The sequence below is a fragment of the Aquarana catesbeiana genome, linkage group LG09 (assembly GCF_042186555.1).
Source record: "Aquarana catesbeiana isolate 2022-GZ linkage group LG09, ASM4218655v1, whole genome shotgun sequence".
NCBI classification, from domain to species: Eukaryota; Metazoa; Chordata; class Amphibia; order Anura; family Ranidae; genus Aquarana; species Aquarana catesbeiana.
Genome location: NC_133332.1, coordinates 117,304,880 through 117,332,657, shown reverse-complemented (window position 1 = coordinate 117,332,657; position 27,778 = coordinate 117,304,880). Strand labels below are relative to the sequence as shown.

General features: G+C 41.1%; 1 protein-coding gene across 2 annotated transcripts in view; it reads left to right on the top strand.

Moving 5' to 3' along the window:
- GPC3 (glypican 3) overlaps positions 1–27,778 on the top strand; it is a 1,010,059-nt gene that overhangs the window by 746,843 nt on the left and 235,438 nt on the right. The window lies entirely within an intron of this gene.

Genomic DNA, 27,778 nt, shown 5'->3' with positions numbered 1-27,778 from the left:
CACACTGCAGAAATAATTGAGTTCCATTGCCATTGTTGTATGCAGCTGTGGCATGTTGCATGAAGGATATAGGATTTCATCATGTTTAATTCTGATGATACACAGTACAGTGAAAGGGTCTTTTTTAGCCTTGGCATTCCCAGTTCTGTACTTCGATGCACATGGGTCAAGAGAAAGGAGTTGGCTGAGGACCAACAATTTGTTCAATTGTATTTAGAGGAAATGTATATATGAAATGGATAGCTTTTAGTATTCACAAATCATTATTGTGCCGACAGCCCATAGCCACAATAGGAGTCCTTTACTTTTAGCTGTGTAGTAAACCATCACAATTAATCAGTATTTGCCTGTTATCAGAGTTGAGTAAATGAGGGGTGTCTGCTTTATAACTAAGATAGGTTTTTTTTTTTAGGAATAGAAGGACCTCTCCGTTTGCACATTACCTTTTGATAAAATTTTTTGCTTGCAATGTATATTGTCACTTGAATTTAATACCCCTTTTTATTATTCTTTACTTTATTCTCTACTTCTAAAGGCTGGATATATCATTTCTGCTACCCTTGTACTCAAGTCACTTGACTAGTCCTGGTATCACACCATCTAGATCAGACATCACAGCTACACTTAGAAATAACGACTAGACGAGTACATTGCTAGTGGATGAATGCTAAGTATATAGAATAGTACATCCCTTCGCTGACTAAAATGCACAAACTACGCAGCTATAAAAATGGTGAGGTTGCTTCTGTACACATCCCGCCATCTGTGTATATTGAGACTTGTGAATGGTATAAAGTACTCTCAATCACAGCAGAAAATGGAATTTGGAAAACAAATCAAACCGTTGTAGTTATTTTCAGCTTGCAGTAAGCCGATTTCTAATATACTTAACCCAATTAAGCTATGAGTGTTGAACCTTATAGTTTACAGCTTGGAATTTGGAGATCTCGATATGAGAACATCTAAAGTTATGTGCGAGCAATGCTCAGTGCTTTCATTGCAGTGCTGGATCCTCTTTACTCTTATGCCGCGTACACACAGTCGGAATTTCCGACAACAAATGTTCGATGGGAGCTTGTTGTCGGAAATTCCGACCGTGCGTAGGCTCCATCGGACATTTTCTGTCGGAATTTCCGACAAACAAAATTTGAGATCTGGATCTCAAATTTTCCAACAAAAAAATCCGTTGTTGTAAATTCCGAGCGTGTGTACACAATTCTGACGCACAAAATTCCACGCATGCTCTGAATCAAGTATGAGATGGAAGCGCTCATTTTGGTAAAACTAGCATTTGTAATGGAGATGGCACATTCGTCACGCTGCAAATTTTAAAATCTTTTAATGCAGCGCATTCTCTTCTTTATAATGCTAGAATAATTAAGTTGTTTTGCTGCTGATATTCACATAGAGTTCTGACAAACTGATTTCTTTATTATTTCTTGTGATCTCCTGAATAATATTAGTTATAGCTTGTATTTATTTTTATAATGATTTTTTTTTTTTTATCAAGATCTCCTGTTTTTTTTCTTCTAGTGATCTCCATGCTATTTTATTTTTTTTTCATTTGGGGGGCCAAGTTACCACAACATCATTATTATCTTGTATTTTTTAACCTCAAGGAGGTGTTGGTTGGTGTCCCTTGTTAATTTGACATTGTATTTTTGAAATGTACCTCCCTAATCACAAACAAACTGTCCTTTTTGAAGTAAAACACATAGGCATATATTTGTAAAAAATAAAAAAAAGACCTTTATTATGGGTCCTAATAAAATAAAGAGGAAGGCAACGCTTTATAAACTGGTGAAATTTGCGAAGCCTTTGTACCCCAGGGCACACATCAACTATTTTACAGCCAAAATTGGTGGCCTGAGGAGTCCATATAATAGTGAGCACAATCCGGTCCAAGAGATCAGGAACAGCAGCAGATGACATACATGTCCTCAGGCTGTGGTCAGACCACAGCCTGCATCTTTTGCCAGACCAGATTGAACCCAGGCCATCACACTCTTGTCTTCCTTAGACACTTCCTTCCAGGCTGTGGCTCTGGTGTTGGAGTTGTGGCAGGGGGTGGAGGAGGATGATGGTTGACCTCCTGGCTGCCACTTACCCCCGCCACCTCCTGGCTGAGGCTTTACTGTGCATGAAAAAGGGACATAATTTTAGTTTTTTGTTTATCAATCACACACAATTTTGAGCTCATGACTGTTGCAAATTGAATGTTAACAAATCGAAAAGACTATCATTCTGATCCCAGCATTTTTCATTCTTGTCCCAATCATTTGTGGCCACTACTGTCTATTGATATGTAAACCACTTTGTTAAATCAGAAATTAGTGATCAATAATAACATCTAGTTAACGTCATTAATTTTACGACAAGAAATATGTTGAACAATGCTCTACCTGACTCAGGCTGGGCTCCTCTACATCTTCCTGCCTGGAAGGCCCAGGTTGGACATCGGAAGCCTCAGCTGAGGTGGAAGTAAGCCTTGAAGGAAGAGTGGAGAGTGCTGGCCTTGGTTCACTCTGGTCTGACAGAAAATGCAGTCTGTCATAGTACCACAGCCTGGGTACATAAACGTCATCTGTTGCTCCTGATCTCATGGAATCCTGGACCTTCTTTCGCTCCCTAAGATAAGTACTCCTCATGCCACCAATTTTGGCCTTCAAATAGTTGATGTTTGCTGTGGGGATCATCGGCTTCACAAATTCAAGCAGTTTTTCCAGTGCTGCCTTCCTCTTTCTTAGCTTATTAAAAAATGGGTGGTTCACCTGCCACAGACAGGGCAGCTCCCTGAACATGTCAATGAATATTGGTAGAAATTGCCCATCATTGAATGGATCCATTTTCTCTGCAAGACACAACACAAGACAAACCCTAATGTCAGGCTAAACTCTCCTAATCTTGTCCCAATATAGACCTCAATCTATAAACAGTATAGGCCACTGATGCACCAAGTTAAAACTGTACCTTCGTTATCACGATCAGCGCTTCTGCTACCCCTTCCTCCGCTCACAGAACGTACGCATGGCGCACACATGTTGCGCTTTATATACACTGCACATGCGTGAAACTCCACCCGCCCCTGACCTTCTATCTAGTATATTCCCCGCCCCTTCTCTTTTGGTGCAGTGGGAGAGCACATAGCGGAGAAAGAGCAAGTGCATGCAGACAGCAGCAGCAACGACAAAAGCCCGGAGTCACGAATGTCCCGATCCCAGAGGAGATTTAAGGCCTCAAATATGTCCTTTGTAGAGATGGTGGAAATGGTGGACATCTTGAAAAGGGCCGACTATGATGAGAAGTATGGACCTTACCCAAACCCAAATGTGAGAGAGGCCAAGATCATGGCTAAAGTTGTGAAAAGTCTGCACAGGAATTTTGGGGTACGACGATCCAAGGATCAACTGAGGAAATGATGGTCAGACCTAAAATTGAGGGAGCAGGATCAGTATAGAAAGATCAGGAAACTGCTTCTAAAAAGTAAGTATTTGTCTTGTGTTTCTATTATTATTACATTCGTGCTGCTCTATGTGTTTTACTTTACTGTTGTACAGTTTAAAATGGCAACTTTCAGGTTTGTGGGTACAAAAATCGTTCGTAGTAAACATCATTCGTTTGACCACTAATAAGATGTTTTTGGCAGATCCAGTTTAACTACATTTGTTCAGGCCTATTTGTATTAAAAGGATTTTAGTACATTGTTGTCTAAATGGGTTTGTAACTAGAATGAAATGTAAACTTGATTAAGTGTAAGGAGAGGACACTCAGCAGCTGGTTACACATCTGGACGCAGGAGCACTAGTGTGGAACACCAGAACAAACTTTTTAGGGTGTCCCACACAGGTGCTCCAGTGGATACTAAGGGTGTCTCCATGTGTGAAAATTGTACAAAAGGGTAAGTTTTCCAGCTTTAGAAAGGGAAAAAAAAAGTCTTCAGCTTGGAACTCTGCCCAAAAAGACAATTGTATGACACTTAAAGCAATGTTTCAGATTCCTATTTCTGCCCTCATATCTGTGTGCTAAGTATACCTTTTTTTTATTCACATGGGGAGAAAATACTCAGGACATCAGAGGACACCAGGGACCCCCAACCTCATAAGGAAGGAGAAATACCAACACCGCAACTAGAGGATGTGGAGGAAGGAGAGGTTTATGAAGTGGGCGAAATAGTGACCACAACAGGTAAGTGTCTGAGACCACAGCTTCAGGTAATAGATGTATGCCTGCATATTTATAATACATGGTGTGTTTTTTTTATTTTAGGTGATGTGGATGTTGTGGAAGAAGAAACTAATTTCACAAGTGCAAGTGCAACACCGCCAACATCACAATACTATTAAACCCCTTATAGTTGTAATAGCATGACCCCGAGTTGGGGTGGGACTATGTGGACGTGTTTCCCATCAATTGCTCCTCCGCAGTTGGGAAAGTCCCACTGCTGGGCAAATTGGGAAGCCACAGTCTGTCGTTCCTGTGGCGTTGAAGGAAACTGTGGAGTCAAACAACAACAAAAAATTAGTAATTTTGCACATAAACATTGCAAGCAGATTAGACACAAACATTCTTGGCCAACATCAGTAAAACATTGATTTCAAGGAGTATTTAAAGACAAATATTTAGAGTACACTTATCAGATTCCTCACCCTCTCTGATGGCCCATTGTAAACATTTTAGGGGGGGGGGGGGGTGTTTTAGACAGGTAACCCACTCCACTTCATTGAGAGCTGAATGCATAAATAATATGTTTAACTTTGGTCAGCCCCTCCTTACTTACACTATTGGCAGCCCACTGGACAGGTAAGAAGTGTCATAATACAAAAATATGAATACACACTGTCCAAATTAAAGCACTTCTTTACATTCTGCAATTACCTATCAAGATAATAGGAGAACAAAACTTTAAACAGCACCATTTGAAAGTATTCAGGCAGGCCCTTTCACTACATGCTTTGGTGAATTCACCCATAAATATGACCACAAATGAGATAGGTATAGTGTGTATGGGTTTGGCAAAGTCAGCAGATAGGATTGGTATCGGTTGACTTAGCAGATGGGGAGAAGGGAGAGTTCAAAATGATTTTTGGACTCCAAAAATAAGCCTCTGGCACTCTGCCTGAATTTAAGGACACAAATAACATTTGTACACATTTTAGGGGGTGTTTAGGGTAAAGCACTACTATGGAGCTGACAAAATACATTAAGTGACTAGGCTAGGTGTGTATGGGCCCAGGATAGCATGCTGGGGAGGTTAGTGAAGGCAAATATGCATGAAGGACAAAAAAGGAACTTTAAAAACTTCCAGCATGCATGAGAACAAAGGGGACATCCACAGCATATTACAATCATGGTAATTAGGGAATGATGAAATAAATACAATACAATGGCAAACATTAAATACATAGAATGTGATGTTAAAGGATAAAACTTACCCTACTATATTCCTTCTGCAGGACCTGAATGATGGCAGAACAGGTCTCTGGAATAATGATCCCCAGAGCTTGGGAGGAGATGCCTGTCGAGAACTTGATGTCCTGCAGACTTCTCCCCGTCGCCAAGTACAGCAACGTGGCGACTAGCCTCTGTTTAGGAGTGATGGATTGCTGCATGCAGGTGTCCTGCTTCGTAATATAAGGGGACAGCAAAGCCAACAAACTGTGAAAAACGGGGTCCTTCATCCGGAAATAATTCCTGAAATCATCAGGATTATTCTCACGGATCTCCTGCAACAAAGGCATGTGAGAGAATTGGTCACGCTGGAGTAACCAATTCTTCGTCCAACTCCTCCCCGTCCTGTTCATGGACTGGGCTTGGGTCAAAGTAAGAACCCCAACACCAAGCCCCTGCATAGCATGAACTCTACGACGAGTACGTACCCGCAACATGGCTTCAAAACGGTCAGCTGGTCAGAACGAACAGAAAGCACTGAAAAACAGAAAGGCCTGAGAAGAGCGAGCTGAAAATCAGAAATGAGCGGACAAGAAGGCACTGAAAATCAAATACGTACTATAAAATACGCACTGAGAAACAAATGCGTACTGACTACACGCACTGAAAACCAGATACGAACCCACAAGCACAAACTGAAGAGCAGTAACGATCTGAAAAGCACGAGGCTGAAAAGCGTGAATCGTCTCTCACCAAACTTCTACTAACACGAGATAAACACGATATTAGCAGAAGGAGCCCAAAGGGTGGTGCACTTGGTATTGAACTTCCCTTTTATAGTGCTGTCGTACGTGCTGTACGTCACCGCGTTCTTGACTTTCGGAATTGCCAACATTTGTGAGACCGTGTGTATGCAAGACAAGTTTGAGCCAACATCCGTCAGAAAAAAAACATGGATTTTGTGTCCGGTCGCCTTGAGGCTAGGTGACAGATGCACACTGTTGGGATCAGGAGTGCACTGCAAGGTAGTGGACCCTACGGCTCACTGCTGCGGATGGGAGTCAGGGTGGAAAGGAAGGCAGGGCCGCTGGAACAGCAGCACAGATCCCACTTGGGTTAGAGCGTAAGATTCCCTGGGGCGCGGAGTCTAAGAGCCAGTAGGTGTTCACCAGAGCCTCTAGTGGTGAGGATGGACTGGGCTGCAACTGGCTCCAGGTCGCGACCCCCAGGCTCCCCCAGCTCACACCCACAGTAGGCAACAGGAGGATAGAGATGGTAAGGGAATAAGCCAAGGTCGGGGCCACAAGCAGACAAGGACAACAGAGTTCACGCCAAGGTTCAGGGTCACAGGCAAACAGGGATAGTCGGAGACACGCCAAGGTTCAGGGTCACGAGCAGACAGGAATAATCGAGAACAGGCCAAAGTCGGTAACTGGAATCAGACGCAGGAAACACAGCAAGTACACATGAAAGCTAACACACAGTGGTGGTTGATCAGCACTGCTGGCTTGCAGTGCACAGGTTAATATAGGGTTCCCTGATAGGGGCTGGGGTGGAGCCATGCTAGAGGAGAGTTTATAAAAGCAGTCAGGTGAGAGTCAGCTGGTCTTTAGAGAGGAACACACGGAGACAGGTAAGCTGACAGACAAAACTCTATTGCATAACCATGACATTTTGTTGTCGGAATATGTGATCGTGTGTACGTGGCATTAGAGTCAGAGCTTAGTGAATAGGATGGAGATGTGTTTAACTAATCAAGGAGCCTAGAGAAACCTTGGAAGTCCACAGAAGGACAGGAGGACCAAGTGGAAGACAGGCTATGCGCTCAGGGCATCTAGCTCCTACTACAGGACTGTAGAAGGAGCTAGATGCTCCGAGCACGTAGCCTGTCGTCCACTTGGTCCTCTTGTCCTTCAGGTGACATCACTTCCGCCTGTGTGTTCCACGCTGGTTGGCAGGGACTTCTGGGGTTTTTCCAGGCTCCCGAACTCAGCCATTACCATCACCAGAAGCCGGAACTGATGATAGAGGTCTTGCAGGATGGAAAAAGGAGAGACTGAGATAATTTCTACAGTGGGGACGGAAAGTATTCAGACCCCCTTAAATTTTTCACTCTTTGTTATATTGCAGCCATTTGCTAAAATCATTTAAGTTAATTTTTTTCCTCATTACTGTACACACAGCACCCCATATTGACAGAAAAACACAGAATTGTTGACATTTTTGCAGATTTATTAAAAAAGAAAAACTGAAGTATCACTTGGTCCTAAGTATTCAGACCCTTTGCTCAGTATTTAGTAGAAGCACCCTTTTGATCTAATACGGCCATGAGTCTTTTTGGGAAAGATGCAACAAGTTTTTCACACCTGGATTTGGGGATCCTCTGCCATTCCTCCTTGCAGATCCTCTCCAGGTCTGTCAGGTTGGATGATAAACGTTGGTGGACAGCCATTTTTAGGTCTCTCCAGAGATGCTCAATTGGGTTTAAGTCAGGGCTCTGGCTGGGCCATTCAAGAACAGTCACGGAGTTGTTGCGAAGCCACTCCTTCGTTATTTTAGCTGTATGCTTAGGGTCGTTGTCTCGTTGGAAGGTAAACCTTCGGCCCAGTCTGAGGTCCTGAGCATTCTGGAGAAGGTTTTCGTCCAGGATATCCTTGTACTTGGCCGCATTCATCTTTCCCTTGATTGCAACCAGTCCTCCTGTCCCTGCAGCTGAAAAACACCCCCACAGCATGATGCTGCCACCACCATGCTTCACTGTTGGGGCTGTATTGGACAGGTGATGAGCAGTGCCTGGTTTTCTCCATACATACCCCTTAGAATTAAGGCCAAAAAGTTCTATCTTGGTCTCATCAGACCAGAGAATCTTGTTTCTCACCATCTTGGAGTCCTTCAGGTGTTTTTTTTAGCAAACTCCATGCGGGCTTTCATGTGACTTGCACTGAAGAGAGGCTTCCGTGGGGCCACTCTGCCATAAAGCCCCGACTGGTGGAGGGCTGCAGTGATGGTTGACTTTCTACAACTTTCTCCCATCTCCTGACTGCATCTCTGGAGCTCAGCGACAGTGATCTTTGGGTTCTTCTTTACCTCTCTCACAAAGGCTCTTCTCCCCCCGATAACTCAGTTTGGCTGGGCGGCCAGCTCTAGGAAGGGTTCTGGTCATCCCAAACATCTTCCATTTAAGGATTATGGAGGCCACTGTGCTCTTGGGAACCTTAAGTGCAGCAGAATTTTTTTTGTAACTTTGGCCAGATCTGTGCCTTGCCACAATTCTGTCTCTGAGCTCTTCAGGCAGTTCCTTTGACCTCATGATTCTCATTTGCTCTGACATGCACTGTGAGCTGTAAGGTCTTATATAGACAGGTGTGTGGCTTTCCTAATCAAGTCCAATCAGTATAATCAAACACAGCTGGACTCAAATTAAGGTGTAGAACAGGGGTCTTCAAACTATGGCCCTCCAGTTGTTCAGGAACTACAATTCCCATCATGCCTAGTCATGTCTGTGAATGTCAGAGTTTTACAATGCCTCATGGGATGTGTAGTTCCGCAACAGCTGGAGGGCCGTAGTTTGAAGATCCCTGGTGTAGAACCATCTCAAGTATGATCAGAAGAAATGGTCAGCACCTGAGTTAAATATATGAGTGTCACAGCAAAGGGTCTGAATACTTGGGACCATATGATATTTCAGTTTTTCTTTTTTAATAAATCTGCAAAAATGTCAACAAGTCTGTGTTTTTCTGTCAATATGGGGTACATTAATGAGTTAAAAAAAAAATGAACTTAAATGATTTTAGCAAATGGCTGCAATATAACAAAGAGTCAAATATTTAAGGGGGTCTGAATACTTTCCGTCCCCACTGTATCAGATGAGCATGCCTTTTATTGAATTCTCGTGAGTGTTCTTAATCCTGGGCTATTAAACTTTTACTTGGCAATATTACACTTAGCTGGCGCTTCCCTCCCCTCATATTGGTTTAAACACAGAGGACAGCAGCTGCAGGTGGTCATTGCCCTTTCCTAATTTAACCCCTATTGACAAATGAACTTTATGGAGCCTTTGTAACCTTGAGTACCCGGGTTACAGATATCAATGCTTGCAGGACATTTTACTCTCTGTGCACCATACCTTTTTTCTTTTTACTGTATACTGAATATTCACTTTACTACGTTTTTTAGTAAATTTTCTCAATGGTTTTAATCCAGGCTCCTTGCTTTGAAAGAAAAACAAGTTTTTCTTTTTTTTTTTTTCACGATGTAGCTTCTGGAAGTAATATTCATAATGCATTTTGTATTTTTGAACTTGGTGAAGTCTTTTGCGGTGATACTTTGTGCACTGTTGTTGTAAGCTCTAGGAAATTTTTTGCAGCTTGCTCACTTTTAGAACTAAATGTTCTTAGAAGTCTCATGACTTTTCCACTTTGTCATCTGTTTTTGTCACGCAACAAGGACAGGCAGCCTAAATGGCTCCAAAAGCATTGACAGAATTCTCTAAATAACTCAATAATTTGGCTTTGGAAAAGAAGAATCCAGAGCAAATTCTAAAAATCATTATATCATTTCTGCTATATGTCATCTAGTTAAAAAAAAAAAAAAAAAAAAAAAAATATATATATATATATATATATATATATATATATATATATATATATATATATATATATATATATATATATATATATATATATATATATATATATATATGGTATATATAAAAAAGAATATGGCACTATACTTGTCTAATCTGTTGATCTGGAAGAGTGCTTCTCAAACTATGGGTCAGGATCCATATTATGTTGTGGATATGTTTGAGATCCCTGTGTGGTGTTCAAGTGAAAAATCGGTGGATCACTGACAGATGATAGCACACCAACTATGATTTACAAATCAGCCAAGCACGACAAGAAAACTGGAGTGCTTGAAAGGCAGGGGCAGAGGTGATTGCTCAGGCAAGATTGTAAAGTTGTATCAGGCAGAATCAGTTTGTAAAACAGTAGCTGTTGGTAGCTAGAATCATTACTAGAACCACTAGTTTATACAGCGTTGCTCTTCAATGGATCTTGTGTGTAATCCTTGCCCCCCCATGATGTATTCTGTTACGGTAGTTTTTTGAGTTTGTGTTTTTTAACTAGACTTCCATTATTTGTCTTTGTATGGCTTTGCTGACATTTTGGTACAAACTTTCCTCCTGGGTCCCAGTATGGTAACAATTTTCTTATTTACATCTTCATTTGAAATTAAAGAACCCTTGATCTAGAAGAAACTGTAAATCCGTACCTTGTTTTGTCTCTGACGTAGATAGATTATTTCTGCCTTTGCTGCTATAGCTAGATTTACCATAACATGCTTGCTAATATTACATTATGAAATCTAGGATAATTTGAATCAGTTAACAGTTCGACATAGCCACACCCATATGCTCAAATATTTTCTACAGGGCTTATGTAGGAAACAAGTGCTAATATACATTTCTTGTTATCCCTAGCAACCAGTTTCCAACTGTCATTTCTAAAAAAGAAAAAAATATTTTGGTGGTGTGCCACGAGCCACATGTGCAGCAGTACTGATTTTAAAAGGTTTTTTTGGTTTCCATCAAATGGTGGTAACATTATTTAATTCTTAATAGCAGCTATGTTATGTGTTAAGAAATACAGTGCAGTAATAAAAATAATAGGTCACTATAAAAATTAAGAAAATATGTATATATTTCCGGCGTGGTAAATGGCACTAAAATGTTACACATACAGTAACCTAGAAGCGTAAAGTAAAAAGAAAAGTGCTAAATATTTAGACATCCTATTTCTGTCTCGTTAAATTAATTTTGCCAGCCAAGGCCATAAACTTCTTGTACAGTCTCCATCAGTCTTTGCAGTACAGCAATTGCGTTTGTATTTGGGTTTCATTAGCCCCCTACAGCATATGGAAGGATACCAGAGTCATTCTCTACCGATGTAGCACTTTGTAGTTAATCTCCACTGCCAGTTTTATTTGCCCCCTTTAAAAGACCAAGGCCTGTTAAAAATTAATGGCCAAGGCAAAGAAGAAAGGTTTAAGCAGAGAATTGGAAATGAGTGCTGAAAACATTTCAGTAGGTTATGACTCAGATTTCATCCATATTGAAGGACTTGTGCCCTTGCATTTCACATTCTTTAATCTGAAACCTGTTCTTTTCGAGCATTAATATGCAGCCAGATGAGTTCATTCTTCAGTGGGTGATATCAAAGTACAAGGGATAATTCACTAATGCACAGCGAATGGGATTTTCTAGAAATTATCGAGACACACTCTTATATATTCATTTCAGACAACTTCACTTTCTATTTTATTTATGTCTAACAGCTAGATGGTGTTCGAATAATGACTCCCAGGCTTCACTGACTTACCTGGATAAAGTGAAGTATTAGTCTTAAAACTTTAAAGAATGGTCATTTTTTTGCCAAAAAGCTATTCATATTAAACAGATTATGTTCCTTTTTTTGAATTTTTTTTAGTAGGATTTCAAGATAGAAAATCGAATTCTGTTGTTATATTGACAATAAATCTTGTTGGCGTCACAAAGTTTACTTTAACCTAACAAGGAAATATTGTTCAATGATACATATATTGTATTTTTTACATAATGTTTTAGTTGATAGTTGTATTGTGCCACATAATTTTGTGTTTAGGGAAACACTTTTAAAAGATTTTAATAGGGGATTTGTGGATTTTAGAGCAACAATAAAGTTTGGTATGTTGATAATCTTTAGTTGGTTCAGCAATGGTTTGGTTTCCTATTTGCTAATGACTGCGACAGTTCATGTTACTGATATGAACATAAAGTGGGAGATTTACTAAAACCCGAAGAGTGCAAAATCTGGTACAGCTCTGCATAGAAACCAATCAGCTTCCAGTTTTCTTTTTTGTCAAAGCTTTAGGCTTAAATGTACACGGGACGTTTTAAAACCTCTCCTGAACAATTTAACTTGACAGATAGTAACCAACATTTATGAAACATCCGTTTTGCCACGTTTACATGCCGCATTTAGCCACATTTTGCGTTTAGAAGCTTTTTTAATTTTTTAATTAAAATTTTTTGCAAATTTGTCAAAATCGAAAAACGCCTATAAACAAAATGCAGCTAAACGCGAGTTACCACGTTTAAAAGCTGTTACAGGCATTTGGTGTTTCAAATGCCCCTGAACGTTCGTCCTGAATGCTTCTAAACTCAACTGCCTAGAAATGACTATAAACAACCCTGTGTACATGTACTGATAAGATAACATAGAGGAGAGTTCAGGGGAAGCTGAAAACAACGCCCAACAGCTCCTAATCATCCGTTTACCAGCGGCAGTATACATGAAGCCTAATTGAACAAGTTGAAGTCAAGAGCTGATTGGCTACCATGCACAGCTGAACCAAATTTTGCACTCCCCAGTATAAATCAACCTCCTAGAATACTTAAATAATAGAGGTAGAAGAAAGCATAGTCAGTACACTGTTGAGGACCATTGTTGTGGATAAAGGTTGCTATTGAAGATGGGGCAGATAGGCGGATTTCCCCTCTATTACTGTTCTTGTGACAGCCTAAAATTTGGGCTTTTCATTCACTTTTGGTGATAATAGTAAACAGCACAGCTGAATCTCCCTAACCAGGGCATAGACAGCAATAAAGACTGACAGGTGTTTTAAACCCTCTCCCCTCTATTCAAAACCCCCCAAAAAGTTAATCAGTTATACTTAATTTAATTCAAGTGGAACTGAAGTCAAAATGTAAAAATCCGCTGACAGGCAGTGTTTATATAACAGAAGAGACCCTAGAGGTTTCCCCTTTCCTGTCTGTGGTAATGTGATCTGTGCTCACGCACACGCGCAGGAGTGACGTCACCATGGCACATCCATTCAGGTGACCGAGCTTATGAAACTGAAACTTGGAAGGAAGACCGGGCAAAGATGGAAGCACTGTGAGAGCCATGACCGCATAGCACTGGAGGGCTCTGTTTGCAGTTAATTTGTCATAATGTACTGGTATGCGGTACATACTAGTTCATTATGACTTAAATCTGCAGGGGGCATTTCTAGCATTTTTTGGGGGACTTTACTACCACTTTAACCACTTCAGCCCCGGAAGGTTTACCCCCTTCATGACCAGGCCATTTTTTGTGATACGGCACTCCGTTACTTTAACTAACAGGGTGGGTGGACGTGCAACACTGTACACAAATAAATGTGATGTCCCTTTTTCCCACAAATAGAGCTTTCTTTTGGTGATATTTGAACACCTCTGTGGTTTTTATTTTTTACATAGTTAGGTTGAAAAAAAAAGTCCATCTAGTTCAACCAAAAAAAAAAAGAAAATCCCAATCCTTCACCCACAGTTGATCCAGCGGAAGGTGAAAAACCCCAGCAAAGCATGCTCCAATTTGCTACAGCAGGGGAAAAAATTCCTTCCTGATCCCCCCGAGAGGCAATTGGATTTTCCTTAGATCAACTTTACCTATAAATGTCAGTACCCAGTTTTATGATGTACATTTAGGAAAGAATCTTGGCCTTTTTTAAAGCAATCTACTGAGCTGGCTAGAACCACCTCTGGAGGGAGCCTATTCCACATTTTCACAGCTCTTACTGTGAAGAAACCTTTCTGTATTTGGAGATGAAATCTTTTTTCCTCTAGACCAGTGGTCATCAACCCTGTCCTTTGGGCCCACTAATAGGCCAGGTTTGCAAGATAACTGAAATACAGCACAGGTGATATCATTTGCTGCTCAGTGATTTCAGTATTCTAGTCTGCATCTACCCAAGGTAATACATAAAACTTGGCCTGTTAGTGGGCCCTGAGGACAGGGTTGATGACCACTGATGACCACTGCTCTAGACGTAAAGAGTGCCTCCTTGTCCTCTGTGATGACTTTAAGGTGAATAACTCAACACCAAGTTCACTATATGGACCACTTATGTATTTGTACATGTTGATCATATCCCCCCTTAATCTCCTCTTCTCAAGAGAGAATAAATTCAGTTCCTTTAATCTTTCCTCATAGCTGAGCTCCTCCATGCCGCTTATCAGTTTGGTTGCCTTCTCTGCACTTTCTCTAGTTTCCTGATATCCTTTTTGAGAACTGGTGCCCCAAACTGAACTGCATATTCCAGATGAGGTTTTACTAATAATTTGAACAGGGGCAAAATTATATCTCGCTCTCTGGAGTTCATACATCTCTTATTACAAGAAAGGACTTTGCTTGCTTTGGAAACCACAGCTTGGCATTGCATGCTATTATTGAGCTTATGATCTACCTCCCCAGATCTTTCTCCACTATGAATTCCCCTAGTTGTACTCCCCCCTAGTATGTATGATGTATGCATATTCTTAGCCCCAAAGTGCATAACTTTACATTTATCAACATTAAACCTCATTTGTCACTTAGTTGCCCAATTAGACAACGCATTGAGGTTGGCTTGTAAATTGGAGACATTCTGTAAGGACATTATTCCACTGCATAGCTTGGTGCCATCTGCAAAGACAGAAATCGTACCTTTAATTCCAGACCCTATATCATTTATAAAGATATTAAAAAGTAAGGGTCCCAACACTGAACCTTGGGGTACACCTTTGATAACCTTAGACCATTCAGAGTATGAATAATTAACCACTACTCTCTGAAATCGTTTTTTTAGCCAGTTTTCTATCCATTTACAAATTGATCTTTCCAAACCTGTAGACTTTACCTTACATATTAGCCGTGTGTGGGGAACTGTGCCAAACACTTTTGAAAAAACCAAGTATACCACATCCACAGCCACCTCTCTGTCCAAAGTTTTACTTACCTCCTCATAAAAGGAAATCAGGTTTGTTTGACAACTTCTGTCTTTCACGAATCCATGCTGTCAGTTGCTTTTGAATATTTTGTTTCCAGCAAGAACTTGTCTATGTGGTCTTTTATTAAACTCTCCAGTATCTTCCCGAATATAGAAGTTAAACTAACAGGTCCATAGTTACTTGGTAAATACTTTGATCCTTTTTAAATATAGGCACCACATTGGCCCTTCGCCAATCCAGTGGTATCATTCCAGTCATTAACAAGTCCTTAAAATTAGAAACAATGGCTTTGAAAAGACAGAGCTCAATTCTTCTAGAATCCGTGGGTGGATGCCATCTGTTCCAGGTGCTTTATCCACCTTTATTCTGTCTGTTTATTCTGACCATATCACTTTTGAGCCATTGTGGATCATTTGGAGTTGTGTCAATACCATCCCCATTATGGACATGAGCTCCCCCATGCTCCTTTGTATACACAGAGCTGAAGAACGTATTTAATTAATTTTCCTTCTCTTTGTCCCCAGTCACCCACTCTAGATTATTTTGTAAAGGGCCTACATGCTCAAACCTGACCTTTTTACTATTAATATAATATAAGAATTTTTTGGGGTTTGTCCTACTATCTTTTGCAATCTGCAAAATGTTCATTTTTGAATTTTTGCATCCTTGATTTCCTTTTTACATATTCTGTTATATTCTTTGTAGCATTTAAACAAAGATAGTGTTCCTTCGTTTTTATATTTTTTAAAATGTATTTTCTTATTATTTATAGCCATTTTGACTTTGGCCGTGAGCCACATAGGTTTTATTTTTAGCCTTTTAAACTTATTGCCCATGGAAATATACTTTGCAGTGAGTTTGCATACAGTCATTTTGAAGAATTCCCATTTCTGTTCTGTGTCCATTGATGCCAAAATTCCCTCCCAGTCTAAGTCTTGGAGAGCAGCCCTCATCCTAGAAAATTTGCTCTCTTAAAGTTAAGTGTTTTTATCTTTTTATGTATGTGTTTGTTGCTTACAGCTAACATTAAATTAAATAATATAATTTATTTAAAAGATCTGCTACCCAGATGCTCTATTGTATGAATATTGGTAATAAGCTCTTCATGGTTTGAGATTATCAGGTCCAGCAGAGCGTCATTCCTAGTCGAGGCCTCAGTAAACTGGGCCATAAAATTGTTCTATAATAGGTTTATAAATTTTTGCCCTTTAACTGTCCCAGCAGTGCCATTACTCCAGTCAATTTCCGGGTAGTTAAAATCCTCATTATTATCACTGTCCCAGCCCTTGCAGCCCTTTCCATCTGTGCAAGGAGTTGAGTCTCCACCTCCTCATTAACACTGGGAGGTCTATAACAAACTCCAATGATAACCTTTGTAGTACGCACACCCATGTACAGTTCCACCCATAATGCGTCAGACTCCTCACACTCACCATCAACTACGTCCTCTTTCACACTCACTTTGAGATTATTATTATTATACAGGATTTATATAGCACCAACAGTTTACGCAACACTTTACAATATAAAAGGGAGACAATACAGTTATAATACAATAAAATACAAGAGGATTAAGAGGGCCCTGCTCAGAAGAGCTTACAATCTAATAGGGTGGGGCAGGTGGTACAAAAGGTTGTAACTGTGGTGAATGAGCTGGTGGGAGTGGTAGGAGATTAGTTGGAGACGTGATAGGCTTTCCTGAAGAGATGAGTTTTCAGGGATCGCCTGAAGGTAGCAAGAGTAGGGGATAGCCGGATAGATGGAGGTAGCGAGTTCCAGAGGATGAGAGAGGCTCTGGAGAAATCCTGGTCACTTCTGTCAGGAAAGGTTTCGCCTGCTGGTGGCGCTGTCTCTCCTATGGGCCGTAGTTGTCTCCCGGCAGTCTGGAGCTGACATCTCCTGCAATCAGGCATCACCTGAGACTGATTGCAGGAGGTGTGTATATATATACCCGGCAGATGCTTGCACTCATCGCTCTGGTATTCTATCCATGTGCCCTGACCTGTGTTTTTGCTGAATCCTGTGTGCCTGAACCCTGAATTCCTGTATCCTGAATTCCTATATCCTGTGTTCTTGAACCCTGCATCCATTCCTGGACGCCTTCCTTCCTGCAGCCTGATTCCTTCCCACCTGCTCTTTCCGTCTCCTGTTACCATTTTCCTGCCCTGTCTTGCTCCCAACTCCCACTGCTTGATCTCCTGTGTATGATCCTGGCTCAGCTACGATTATGATTTTGGTATTCCCTATCTGCTGTATATACTTAGTTTAGACAGTTGTTCTTTGTGGGTCACTATTTGGTTATTTGATTTGTTTTTCACAGTGTGGCATGTTGGAGGTGCATTTATATCTTTGTTGTTCACTTATCTTTTAAATAAATGATATTATTTTACACTACTTATGTATACCACTCTGGCAGTCCACACATTTCTGGTCCCCCCATTCCTGACAACTTCTCACATATAGACAGACCCTACCACCCCTCCATTTTACCCTGTATTTCCGAAAGAGAGCATAGCCAGGAATATTAATAGCCCAGTCATGAGAAGAATGAAGCCAAGATTCAGCAATACCAATTAGATCATAGTTCTCCTCGTGCACCAGAGCTTCCACCACTCACCTATTTTGCTTGGCAGATTTCTGGCATTGGTGAACAAACACTTTCATTTATTGTCACATTTTGCAAATGTACAGTATGTTGCATATTTTTTATTTTAGTACAAATAGTACCATTTCCAATGATGTTTGTAACATAGGAACCTTCATATCATCTGCCATAGCCCTCCCCATATCTTTCCCCATTCCACCCACCAATAGGGGTTGACCCCTGTCTGGCCCATTATAATCTAATCCACAATCCTAGTTTAAATACTCCTCCAGCCTTCCTATAAACCTCTATTATGAACATACAATAAAATTGCAGTAGCAAAGGGGTAGGAGGTACATGATAAAAGAATATATATATATATATATATATATATATATATATATATATATATATATATATATTATAATGGCAAGTAAACTTAATACAACCTTCGCATGGATCTCAGCTGCCCTATACACATTGTTGGGCTAGCGAGAATACATACTAGGGAATGACGACTGACACATTTCGGACTGTGTAGTCCTTCTTCAGAGGCTTATTGTCATTTGAAGAGATCGTAAATGTTCTGTAATATAAATATAATAAACATTAGTACAAAATGGTAGGTTACAATGTGTTTCAGTAATTAACATAGGTTTTACTTTAAACAAAAAATGCATGTCTGCACATATATGATGACAGCACAGCAAATAAGATTATACAGTACTTGCATGGATGAGCTAATCACTGATAAACACGACCAGGGGAGGGTGTTGCTCGTAACTAACTTCCCATGGACTGGCAAATGCAGCCAAAGCGGGTCCCGGACGGTACCCAAATGGGGGACGGACCCACAACCAGGGGCAAAGGAGCAAGAGGAGGAAGCTATCCCAACTGCAAGAACTCCAGGCTAATTGGAGTGTGAACTCCTGCCCAAATGCCTGCCACTGAATAGTGGAGTATGAGGGTACTTATTGGAACATTACCTTCCCAGTCAATAGGTAACTAACCAAAATTGAATGACTATTATGTTCACCAATAGCATAAATGTGTAGTAGAGTAAGTAAAAACGAAGAAAAAATAAGTGAAGAGTAACAATGGTATATACTGCTAAAGTAGCTCTCTCTGTTGTCCTATATGAAATTGTCCCACCACCACCACAACATCGCTATGGATGTATGGGGTGTGGGTGACTTTATAGCCAAACAACCTGAGATTGATTGCGCAATGGGAATAAAAATCAGCTGTGGTTGGCATGACATATTGTGGCGCCAAAGCAGTGGCAGCACCGATCTGTCGAGGAGTCCTCTGACGTGATGACGCGCGGCGCAAGCCCGCCTGGTAGGGGCGGAGTCGCGTCCCGCGGCACCTCGTCACCGGCGCGCATGCGGCCTACCCTTCTGCGCTTCACAACAGCAAGGAGCCTGATGGAGACGGGCTCCCCGAGGTGGGGAGGTCTCAGATACGGCCACAAGGTGACCGAAGTCTAAAGACCCCCGCACGCTGGGCAGTGGAGCGGGGAACCACAATCCCGAAACTGAGTCTTAGAAGAAAGAAGGCCATCCAGTCATTGATCGATCCGTTGGCCACAGATGGATGAAGTCCAATGGGAATAGTGAAACCTGGTGGTCAACAGGGAGAAGCTCATCCATCAGCAATACAGCAGATCACGGGCACTGGAAAAGATTGACAGGATAATAGATCTATTGATAAAGATATAAAGTATCAATTAATAAATAGTTACTTAACACTGTTGTATTGTGAAGTCGAGCATATGACACAAAGAAAAAAGGAAAAAAGAAAAAGAGAAAAGTAACAAAAACTATCGTGTATGGTTGCAATTGTGACTGTAGCAGTGCAACCATAAGTAGGATATATGCCATTATAAATGGCATAGATACTGGTGGGTGCATTGGCCTCTACAAGGAATATACATTGTATCACCTAAAGGTCCAATTTACACACACCTGACTGAAAACCCTCCAGATATGGTTTAAAATTAAAGGCCTCATTGAGGCCCGGTGGTGCGGTGGCATTGAGGTTGAAAATCCACCTCAATTCACTCTGCAAAAGTAACTTGTTTGAGTCACCACCCCTTGGGTCATTGGGAATATGGTCTAGGGCAAGGAACCGCACTTTTATGCCACGTACACACAAGAAGCCACACATTGTTAAGTAGAAAACTTTTTACTCTGTGCACATTCACATATGCATTAGAAAATATTTTTTTAACAAACCAACATATTTTAGTAATAACATTTTTGTTTTTGACAGTACAAATAGCCTTTTTTGTGTTAAAACAGGCATGTTTAAAACCATGAAACAATACACAACTCAGGAACATACAAAGTTCAACTTTAACAAAGTGAAGGCAATATCAGACATTAGTATGTCCAAACTGTGTTGATCTTGCCTTCATCAGATGGGGTGATGTCACCCCTGTGAAAGCCAAATTTTGAAGATGCACACAAATTGAGAGTCAAAATGGGAATTTCCCTCCTGATCCCATGCCTAATGTCAACATGTGCTAGCTCCCATCATGGGGGATCAATGGACGTGTTGAGGGGGTGCAACCCCTTCCTCTCATCTACTTTATTTGCGAGGAAGGAGTTGCACCCCCAGAACACGTACCTTGATATCCCATGATGGCAGATAGCACATGTTGACACACTGTGTGCATCTGCAAAATTTGGCTTTCTAAAAAATATGTAAAATGTGTGAAAATACTAAAAATAAAAATAAACTAGAAGAATTTTTTGTTTTTTTTTAGATTCTGCCTAAAACTTCAATGATGTTTTTGTGTCTTTTTTTCCACATCTTTGATGTCTTCCTTGATCTTTTGTATATCACGATTGCACTCATGATCTCCCCGATGAGGACGTGTGCACTTGCACTTGTGAAATGCGAATATTCTTCCACAACATCCACATCACCTAAAATTAAAAAACACACCATGTATTATAAATATGCAGGCATACATCTATTACCTGAAGCTGTGGTCTCAGACACTCACCTGTTGTGGTCACTATTTTGCCTACTTCTTAAACCTCTCCTTCCTCCACATCTTCTGGTTGTGGTGTGGGTATTTGCTTTTCTTTCGGAGGTGGGGGGTCCCTGGCGTCCTCAGATGTCCCGAGTCTTTTCTCCCCTATGTGAATAAAAAAAAAGGTATACTTAGCACACAGATATTTAAGGCCAGAAATATGAAACATTGCTTGGAAGTGTCGTACAATTATCTTTTTTGGAGTTCCAAGCTGAAGACATTATTTTTTTCCCTTTCTAAAGCTGGAATACTTACCTTTTTAGTACAATTTTCACACATGGAGACACCCCTAGTATCCACTGGAGCACCTGTGTGGGACACCCTAAAAAGTTTGTTCTGGTGTCCCACACTAGTGCTCCAGCGTCCAGATGTGTGAACAGCTGCTGAGTGTCCTCTCCTTACACTGAATCAAGTTTGCATTTCATTCTAGTACAAACCCATCCATACAACAATGTCATAAACTTCTTTTAATACAAATATTACAAATGTAGTTAACCTGTATCTGCCAAAAACATTGTATTAGTGGTCGAACGAACGATATTTACTACGAACGATTACTGTGCCCACGAACCTGAAAGTTGCCGTTTTAAACTGTACAACAATAAAGAAAAGCACATGGAGCAGCATGCAAGTAATAATAATAATAAAAGGGACACACGACAACTACTTACTTTTTTGAAGAACTCTCTCGATCTTTCTGTACTGATCCTGCTCCCTCAATTTCAGGTCCTCGGATCGTCGTACCCCAAAATTCCTGTGCAGACTTTTCACAACTTTAGCCATGATCTGGGCGTTTCTGACATTTGGGTTTGGGTAAGGTCCATACTTCCCATCATATTCGTCCCTCTTCGTCCCTCTTCCACCATCTCTATAAAGGACATATTTGAGGCCTTAATCTCCTCTGGGATCGGGACGTTCGTGGCTCCGGGCTTTCGTTGTTGCTGCTCTCCTCTGCATGCACTTGTGCTTTCTCCGCCATGTGCTCTCCCACTGCGCTGAAAGACAAGGGGCGGGCAATAGACTAGAAACAATGTCAGGGGCGGGCGGAGTTTCACGCATGTGCAGTGTATATAAAGCGTAACACGCATGCGTCGTACGTACGATCTGTGAGAGGAGGAAGGAGTATCGGAAGTGCCGATCATTAGAATGAAGGTACAATTTTAACTTTGTGCATCAGTGGCCTATACTGCTTATAGATTGAGGCCTATATTGGGACAAGATTAGGAGAGTTTAGCCTGACATTAGGATTTGTCTTGTGTTGTGTCTTGCAGAGAAAATGGATCTATTGAATGATCAGGACTTTATCCCCATATTCATTGATATGTACATGGAGCTGCCCTGTCTGTGGCAGGTAAACCACCCCTTTTATAACAATAAAACAAAGAGGAAGGCAGCGCTGGATCGATTGCTGGAATTTATGAAGCCGATGATCCCCACGGCAGACATCCCCTATTTGAAGGCCCTAATTGGTGGCATAAGGAGCACTTATAATAGGGAGCATAGAAGGTCCAGGATTCCCAGAGATCAGGAGCTGCAGCAGATGACATTTATGTACCCAGGCTGTTGTACTATGACAGACTACATTTTCTGGCAGGCCATACTGAACCCAGGCCAGCACTCTCCAGTCTTCCTTCAATGCTTCCTTCCACTTCAGCTGAGGCTTCCGATGTCCAACCTGGGCCTTCCAGCCAGGAAGAAGTGGAGGAGCCCAGCTTGAGCCAGGTATAGCATTGTTCAACATATTTCTAGTCAAATTATTAATGAAGTTAACTAGATGTTATTATTGATCAGTAATTTCTGATTTTGCAAAGTGTTTTACATATCAATAGACAGTAGTGGCCACAAATGATTGGGACAAGAATGAAAAATGCTGCTGTCAGAATGATAGTCTTTTCTATTTATTAACATTCAATTTGCAACAGTCATGAGCTGAAAATTGTGTGTGATTGATGAACCAAAAGCTAAAACTATGTCCCTTTTTCATACACAGGAAAGTCTTAGCCAGAAGGAGGCTGTGGAAAGTGGCAGCCAGGAGGTGGCGGGGGTAAGTGGCAGCCAGGAGGTGGCCGGGCCCAGTAGTCTGCCCTAATTCTAGGTCCCTCCCCTCCGCCTTCCAAAAAAAAGTCCCAGGAAGAGAGTAACCTGGAGGAGGCAGCACTTGGCCTATTTCGGAAAGCTACTGCGGCCCTCAGAACCCCCCCCCAATAATCAAGAGGACTATGCCTACATGGCAGCCTGCAAAATGCAGGAAATGGAGAAGGGCCAAGGTCTCTTATGTGAAGAAGTTATGTTACAAGCCCTAAATAAGGGGTTGAGGGGTGAACCATGGTCCTCCTCCTCCACCTCCTGCCACAACTACAACACCAGAGCCACAGCCTGGAAGCAAGCGTGGAAGAAGACAAGAAGGTGATGGTCTGGGTTCAGTCTGGTCTGACAAAAGACACAGGCTGTGGTAAGACCACAGCCTGGGGACAGATATGTCATCTGCTGCTGTTCCTGATCTCTTGTAGTCCTGGACCGGATTGTGCTCACTATTATAAGGACTCCTCAGGCCACCAATTTTGACTGTAAAATAATGTTTGGCCTGGGGTACAAAGGCTTTGCAAATTTCACCAGTTTCTCCAGCATTGCCTTCCTCTTTATTTTGTTATGATCCATAATAAATGGCTAGTATGTGTTTTACTTCAATAAAGACAGTTTGTTTGTGAGTAGGCAGGTACATTTCAAAAATACAATGTCAAATTAACAAGGGACACCAACACCAACCTCCTTGAGGTTAAAAATACAAAATAATAATGGTGTTGTGGTAACTTGACGCAAAATGAAAGAAAAATTTATGGAGATCACTATATAAAAAAAAAAAATAGGAGATCCGGATTAAAAAAAAAAAAAAAAATATATATATATATATATATATATATATATATATATATATATATATATATATATATATATATATATATATATATATATATATATATATATATATATATATATATATATATATATATATATAACATTATTATGGAGATCTGACGAAAAAAAAAAATATTCATGAGATCACGAAAAATAATAAAGAAATCAGTTTGTCGGGACTCTGTGTGAATATCAGCAGCAAAACAACTTCATTATTCTAGCATTATAAAGAAGAAGAGAGCGCTGCATTAAAAGATTTTAAAATTTGCAGCGTGACGAATGTGTTATCTCCATTACAAACACTAGTTTTACCAGAACGAGCGCTTCCATCTCATACTTGATTCAGAGCGTGCATGGAACTTTGTGCGTCGGAATTGTGTATACACGATCGGAATTTACGAGAACGGATTTTGTTGTCAGAAAATTTGAAATCCAGATCTCAAATTTTGTTGGAAATTCCGACGGAAAATGTCCGATGGAGCCTACACATGGTCGGAATTTTCGTCAACAAGCTCCCATCGAACATTTCTTGTCGGAAAACCTGATCATGTGTACGTGGCAAAAGACCCACTCAGCCCAGAGACACAGACAAACACACATGGATTTCTTCAGAATAACAAAAGGTAGGAATCTGCAACAAAGGTTGTTATAATCCTTGCAATGTACATAGATCACCCAGAGGGGCGTTACGCTTTAAGGTTTTACTTAAATTTGTATATGCTGCTGAAGTTTACCATTTTTGTTGAAGTATATAGTGTTTTGGATACATACACTGATTGAATTAACGCACCATTCCCTTTTATATAATTTAAGTTAAATGTGAGAACTATTTAACCGCTTCAGCCCCGGAAGATTTTACCCCCTTCCTGACCAGAGCACTTTTTGCAATTCGGCACTGCGTCACTTTAACTGATAATTGCGCGGTCGTGCAACGTTGCACCCAAACAAAATTGATGTTCTTTTTTTCCCACAACTAGAGCTTTCTTTTGGTGGTATTTGATCACCTCTGCGATTTTTATTTTTTGCGCTATAAACAAAAAGAGCGACAATTTTGAAAAAAAGCAATATTTTGTACTTTTTGCTATAATAAATATCCCCCCAAAAATATATAAAAAACCCAATTTTTTCCCTCAGTTTAGGCCGATATGTATTCTTCTACATATTTTTGGTAAAAAAAATTGCAATAAGCGTATATTGATTGGTTTGCGCAAATGTTATAGCGTCTACAAAATAGGGGATAGTTTTATGGCATTTTTATTATGGTTTTTTTTTATTAGTAATGGCGGCGATCTGCGATTTTTTTTTTTTTTTTATCGTGACTATGACATGGCGGACACATCGAATACTTTTGACACTATTTTGGGACCATTGTCATTTATACAGCAATCAGTGCTATAAAAATGCACTGATTACTGTGTAAATGACACTGGCAGAGAAGGGGTTAGACACTGGGGGGCGATCAAGTGTGTCCTGGGGGGGGGGGGGGCTACAACTCACATGACAGCGATCACTTCTCCAGATGATAGGGAGCAGTGATCTCTGTCATGTCACAAGGCAGAATGGGGAAATGCCTTGTTTACATAGGCATCTCCCCGTTCTGCGGCTCCGTGACACGATTGCCGGGAGACCGGCGGACACCGAGTCCGCGGGCACGGTCATGCTGTACGCAGTGGGCACCCGCTAACCCCGCCAATTAAAGGGGACCTACAGGAACACCCATTTGCCCACCGCTGCCATTGTACCGACATATATCGGCATGCAGCAGTCGGCAAGTGGTTCAATGGTGCAGCTGTTCTAGTTTCACATTTTTTCATTTTCATATAGCAGCGCTCTAGTACTTTCCATACCATTTTAGGGACCAATGACATTATTACAGTGATCAGCACTAAATAATATGCACTGTATCTGTACTAATGACACTGGCAGGGGAGGGGTTAACAGGGGTGATCACAGGGTTAAGTGTGCTCATAGGGGGTGCTTTCTAACTGTGGGGCGAATGCTGTGACTGGAGGAAAGCAGAGATCCAGGTTTCTGCCTAGCAGAAACACAAGATCTCCACCTTCCTCCCTCACAGCATGGCAGTCTGCCTTGTTTACATAGGCAGACTGCCGTTCTACCTCTCCTGTGAACGAACGGCGGGTCCCAGCGGCCATCATGGCCGCCGGACCCGCTAATTGGTTCCCGCTATGTCCAATCACAGAGGGAGCCGGTCGTCTCCGGCCCACGCACTCGTGCCCCAGACCCACTGCATTAAATCATGTACCTGTACGTGATTATGCGCAGGAGGGCCGCAGTATATCTGCGCGGGGTGGTCCTTAAGTGGCTAAAGAAGAAGTGCGGGAAAAAAAACAAACAACAAAATATATATACCTATATGACTGCAGCATCGGTGTGATGCAGCAGCTGTCCCCTGCTAGCTCTAAGCCAGAGAACTAAGCAATCGCATGACAGATGATCACTCTGGTCAGCTCTGAGCTCTGCCCCTCCAGCGCACACTGGTCGGGTAAAAGAGAGGGCAGTCGTGGCAGGCTCAGGCTGAAAGGCTGAGCCAGCTGCCGATCAGGCATCAAGGTGCATCCTGACATTATTGTTGGGATGCATCCAGAGACTTTAGCTGCTCAGTGACGTCAGCTGACAGTGGGCTTTAGCCCACTGTTGACTGATTTTGAGTCACAGGAGTGCACTCCTGTGACCCCCAAGAGAAGTATGACCGAAAAAGCTTTGGCCCTACTTCACTTTTAACAGCAAACTACAAATGCTGCAGGGGTACTTCTAAGTACAAAAGAAAAATTACTTTATTGCTCCTAGTTAAAAGCCAAAATGCACTATAGTTTCTGGAAAATTAACAAGATGGATTACTTGACAACTGCATTGAAGCTATTAATAGGCATTTGTTTATATGACCTAGTTTATTTTAGTTGTGTTGTAAGAATGGTTCTGTGTATGGCAGGAATTCATGGGCACTTTTCTTTGCCAGTTTCCCTACAGTAGGCACTAGATGTCAGGAAGTGAACTGCCTGAACCTCTGATGATTTATAATTCAGCATTATCTCTCTTCTGGTTCTATATGTAATTACTTTTACCAGAGAAAATAAAAATGGTTTATAAATCAAAACAGGAGTGTGAAAGCATAAAGCATTACAATGTACTCTACCTTTTGAAGCATCCTCTACACTATACCTGTAATAATTCTTCTAAATTACTTTCAAGAAAGCAATTAATAACTTGAAATAGTGTCTCCAGGTAGTTTTGGGCTATATTTTAGAATTTTTGTTTGTTTGATATCTTCTGTAACCTCTCAGTCTGATTTATAATCGTGTGAAAACAATGTAGCCTAAAATCGAGTGGTCTATTGCAGGGAAACCCTGTCAGAAATATAGGGACTGTCATCGCTGACTAATATTTCAAGGTGCTATGGAGCTGTCATACTGATCCTTGTTTGCCTATATTTAATGTGTCACTGACCAGGAACAAGCAGATGTGCATTCAAACTCAATTAAACTTTGTTTAAATCTCCTAAATTGCAGGGAAACCCTGTCAGAAATATAGGGACTGTCATCGCTGACTAATATTTCAAGGTGCTATGGAGCTGTCATACTGATCCTTGTTTGCCTATATTTAATGTGTCACTGACCAGGAACAAGCAGATGTGCATTCAAACTCAATTAAACTTTGTTTAAATCTCCTAAACACATTTCAGGTGCATTAAAGAAAAAGGAAGCAGCCTTAACCTAAACCTGTAATCCGCCAACCAGCTGCAGAGAAGGACTGCTGACCTCCCCATCCGCTGAGACAGAGCTAGAAGCCTCTGGTCAGCAAGGTTCACTTTCCTGATTAGAGAGCTGTGACACTGACTCAGCGGGAGCCAATGCTTCTACACAGACAACGGCCCTCTGTAGCAGGCTGGCAGGTCACAGGCAGTTATATTCTATTTGTTTGCTACAAAAAAAACAAAACTGTAAAGCCTCTTTCACAAGGGAGACTATTGGCATACAGTGTATTCCAAAGGCAAGAATCAGCAGATTCTTGCATCTAGGATCTGCTTTCTGCAGATAAT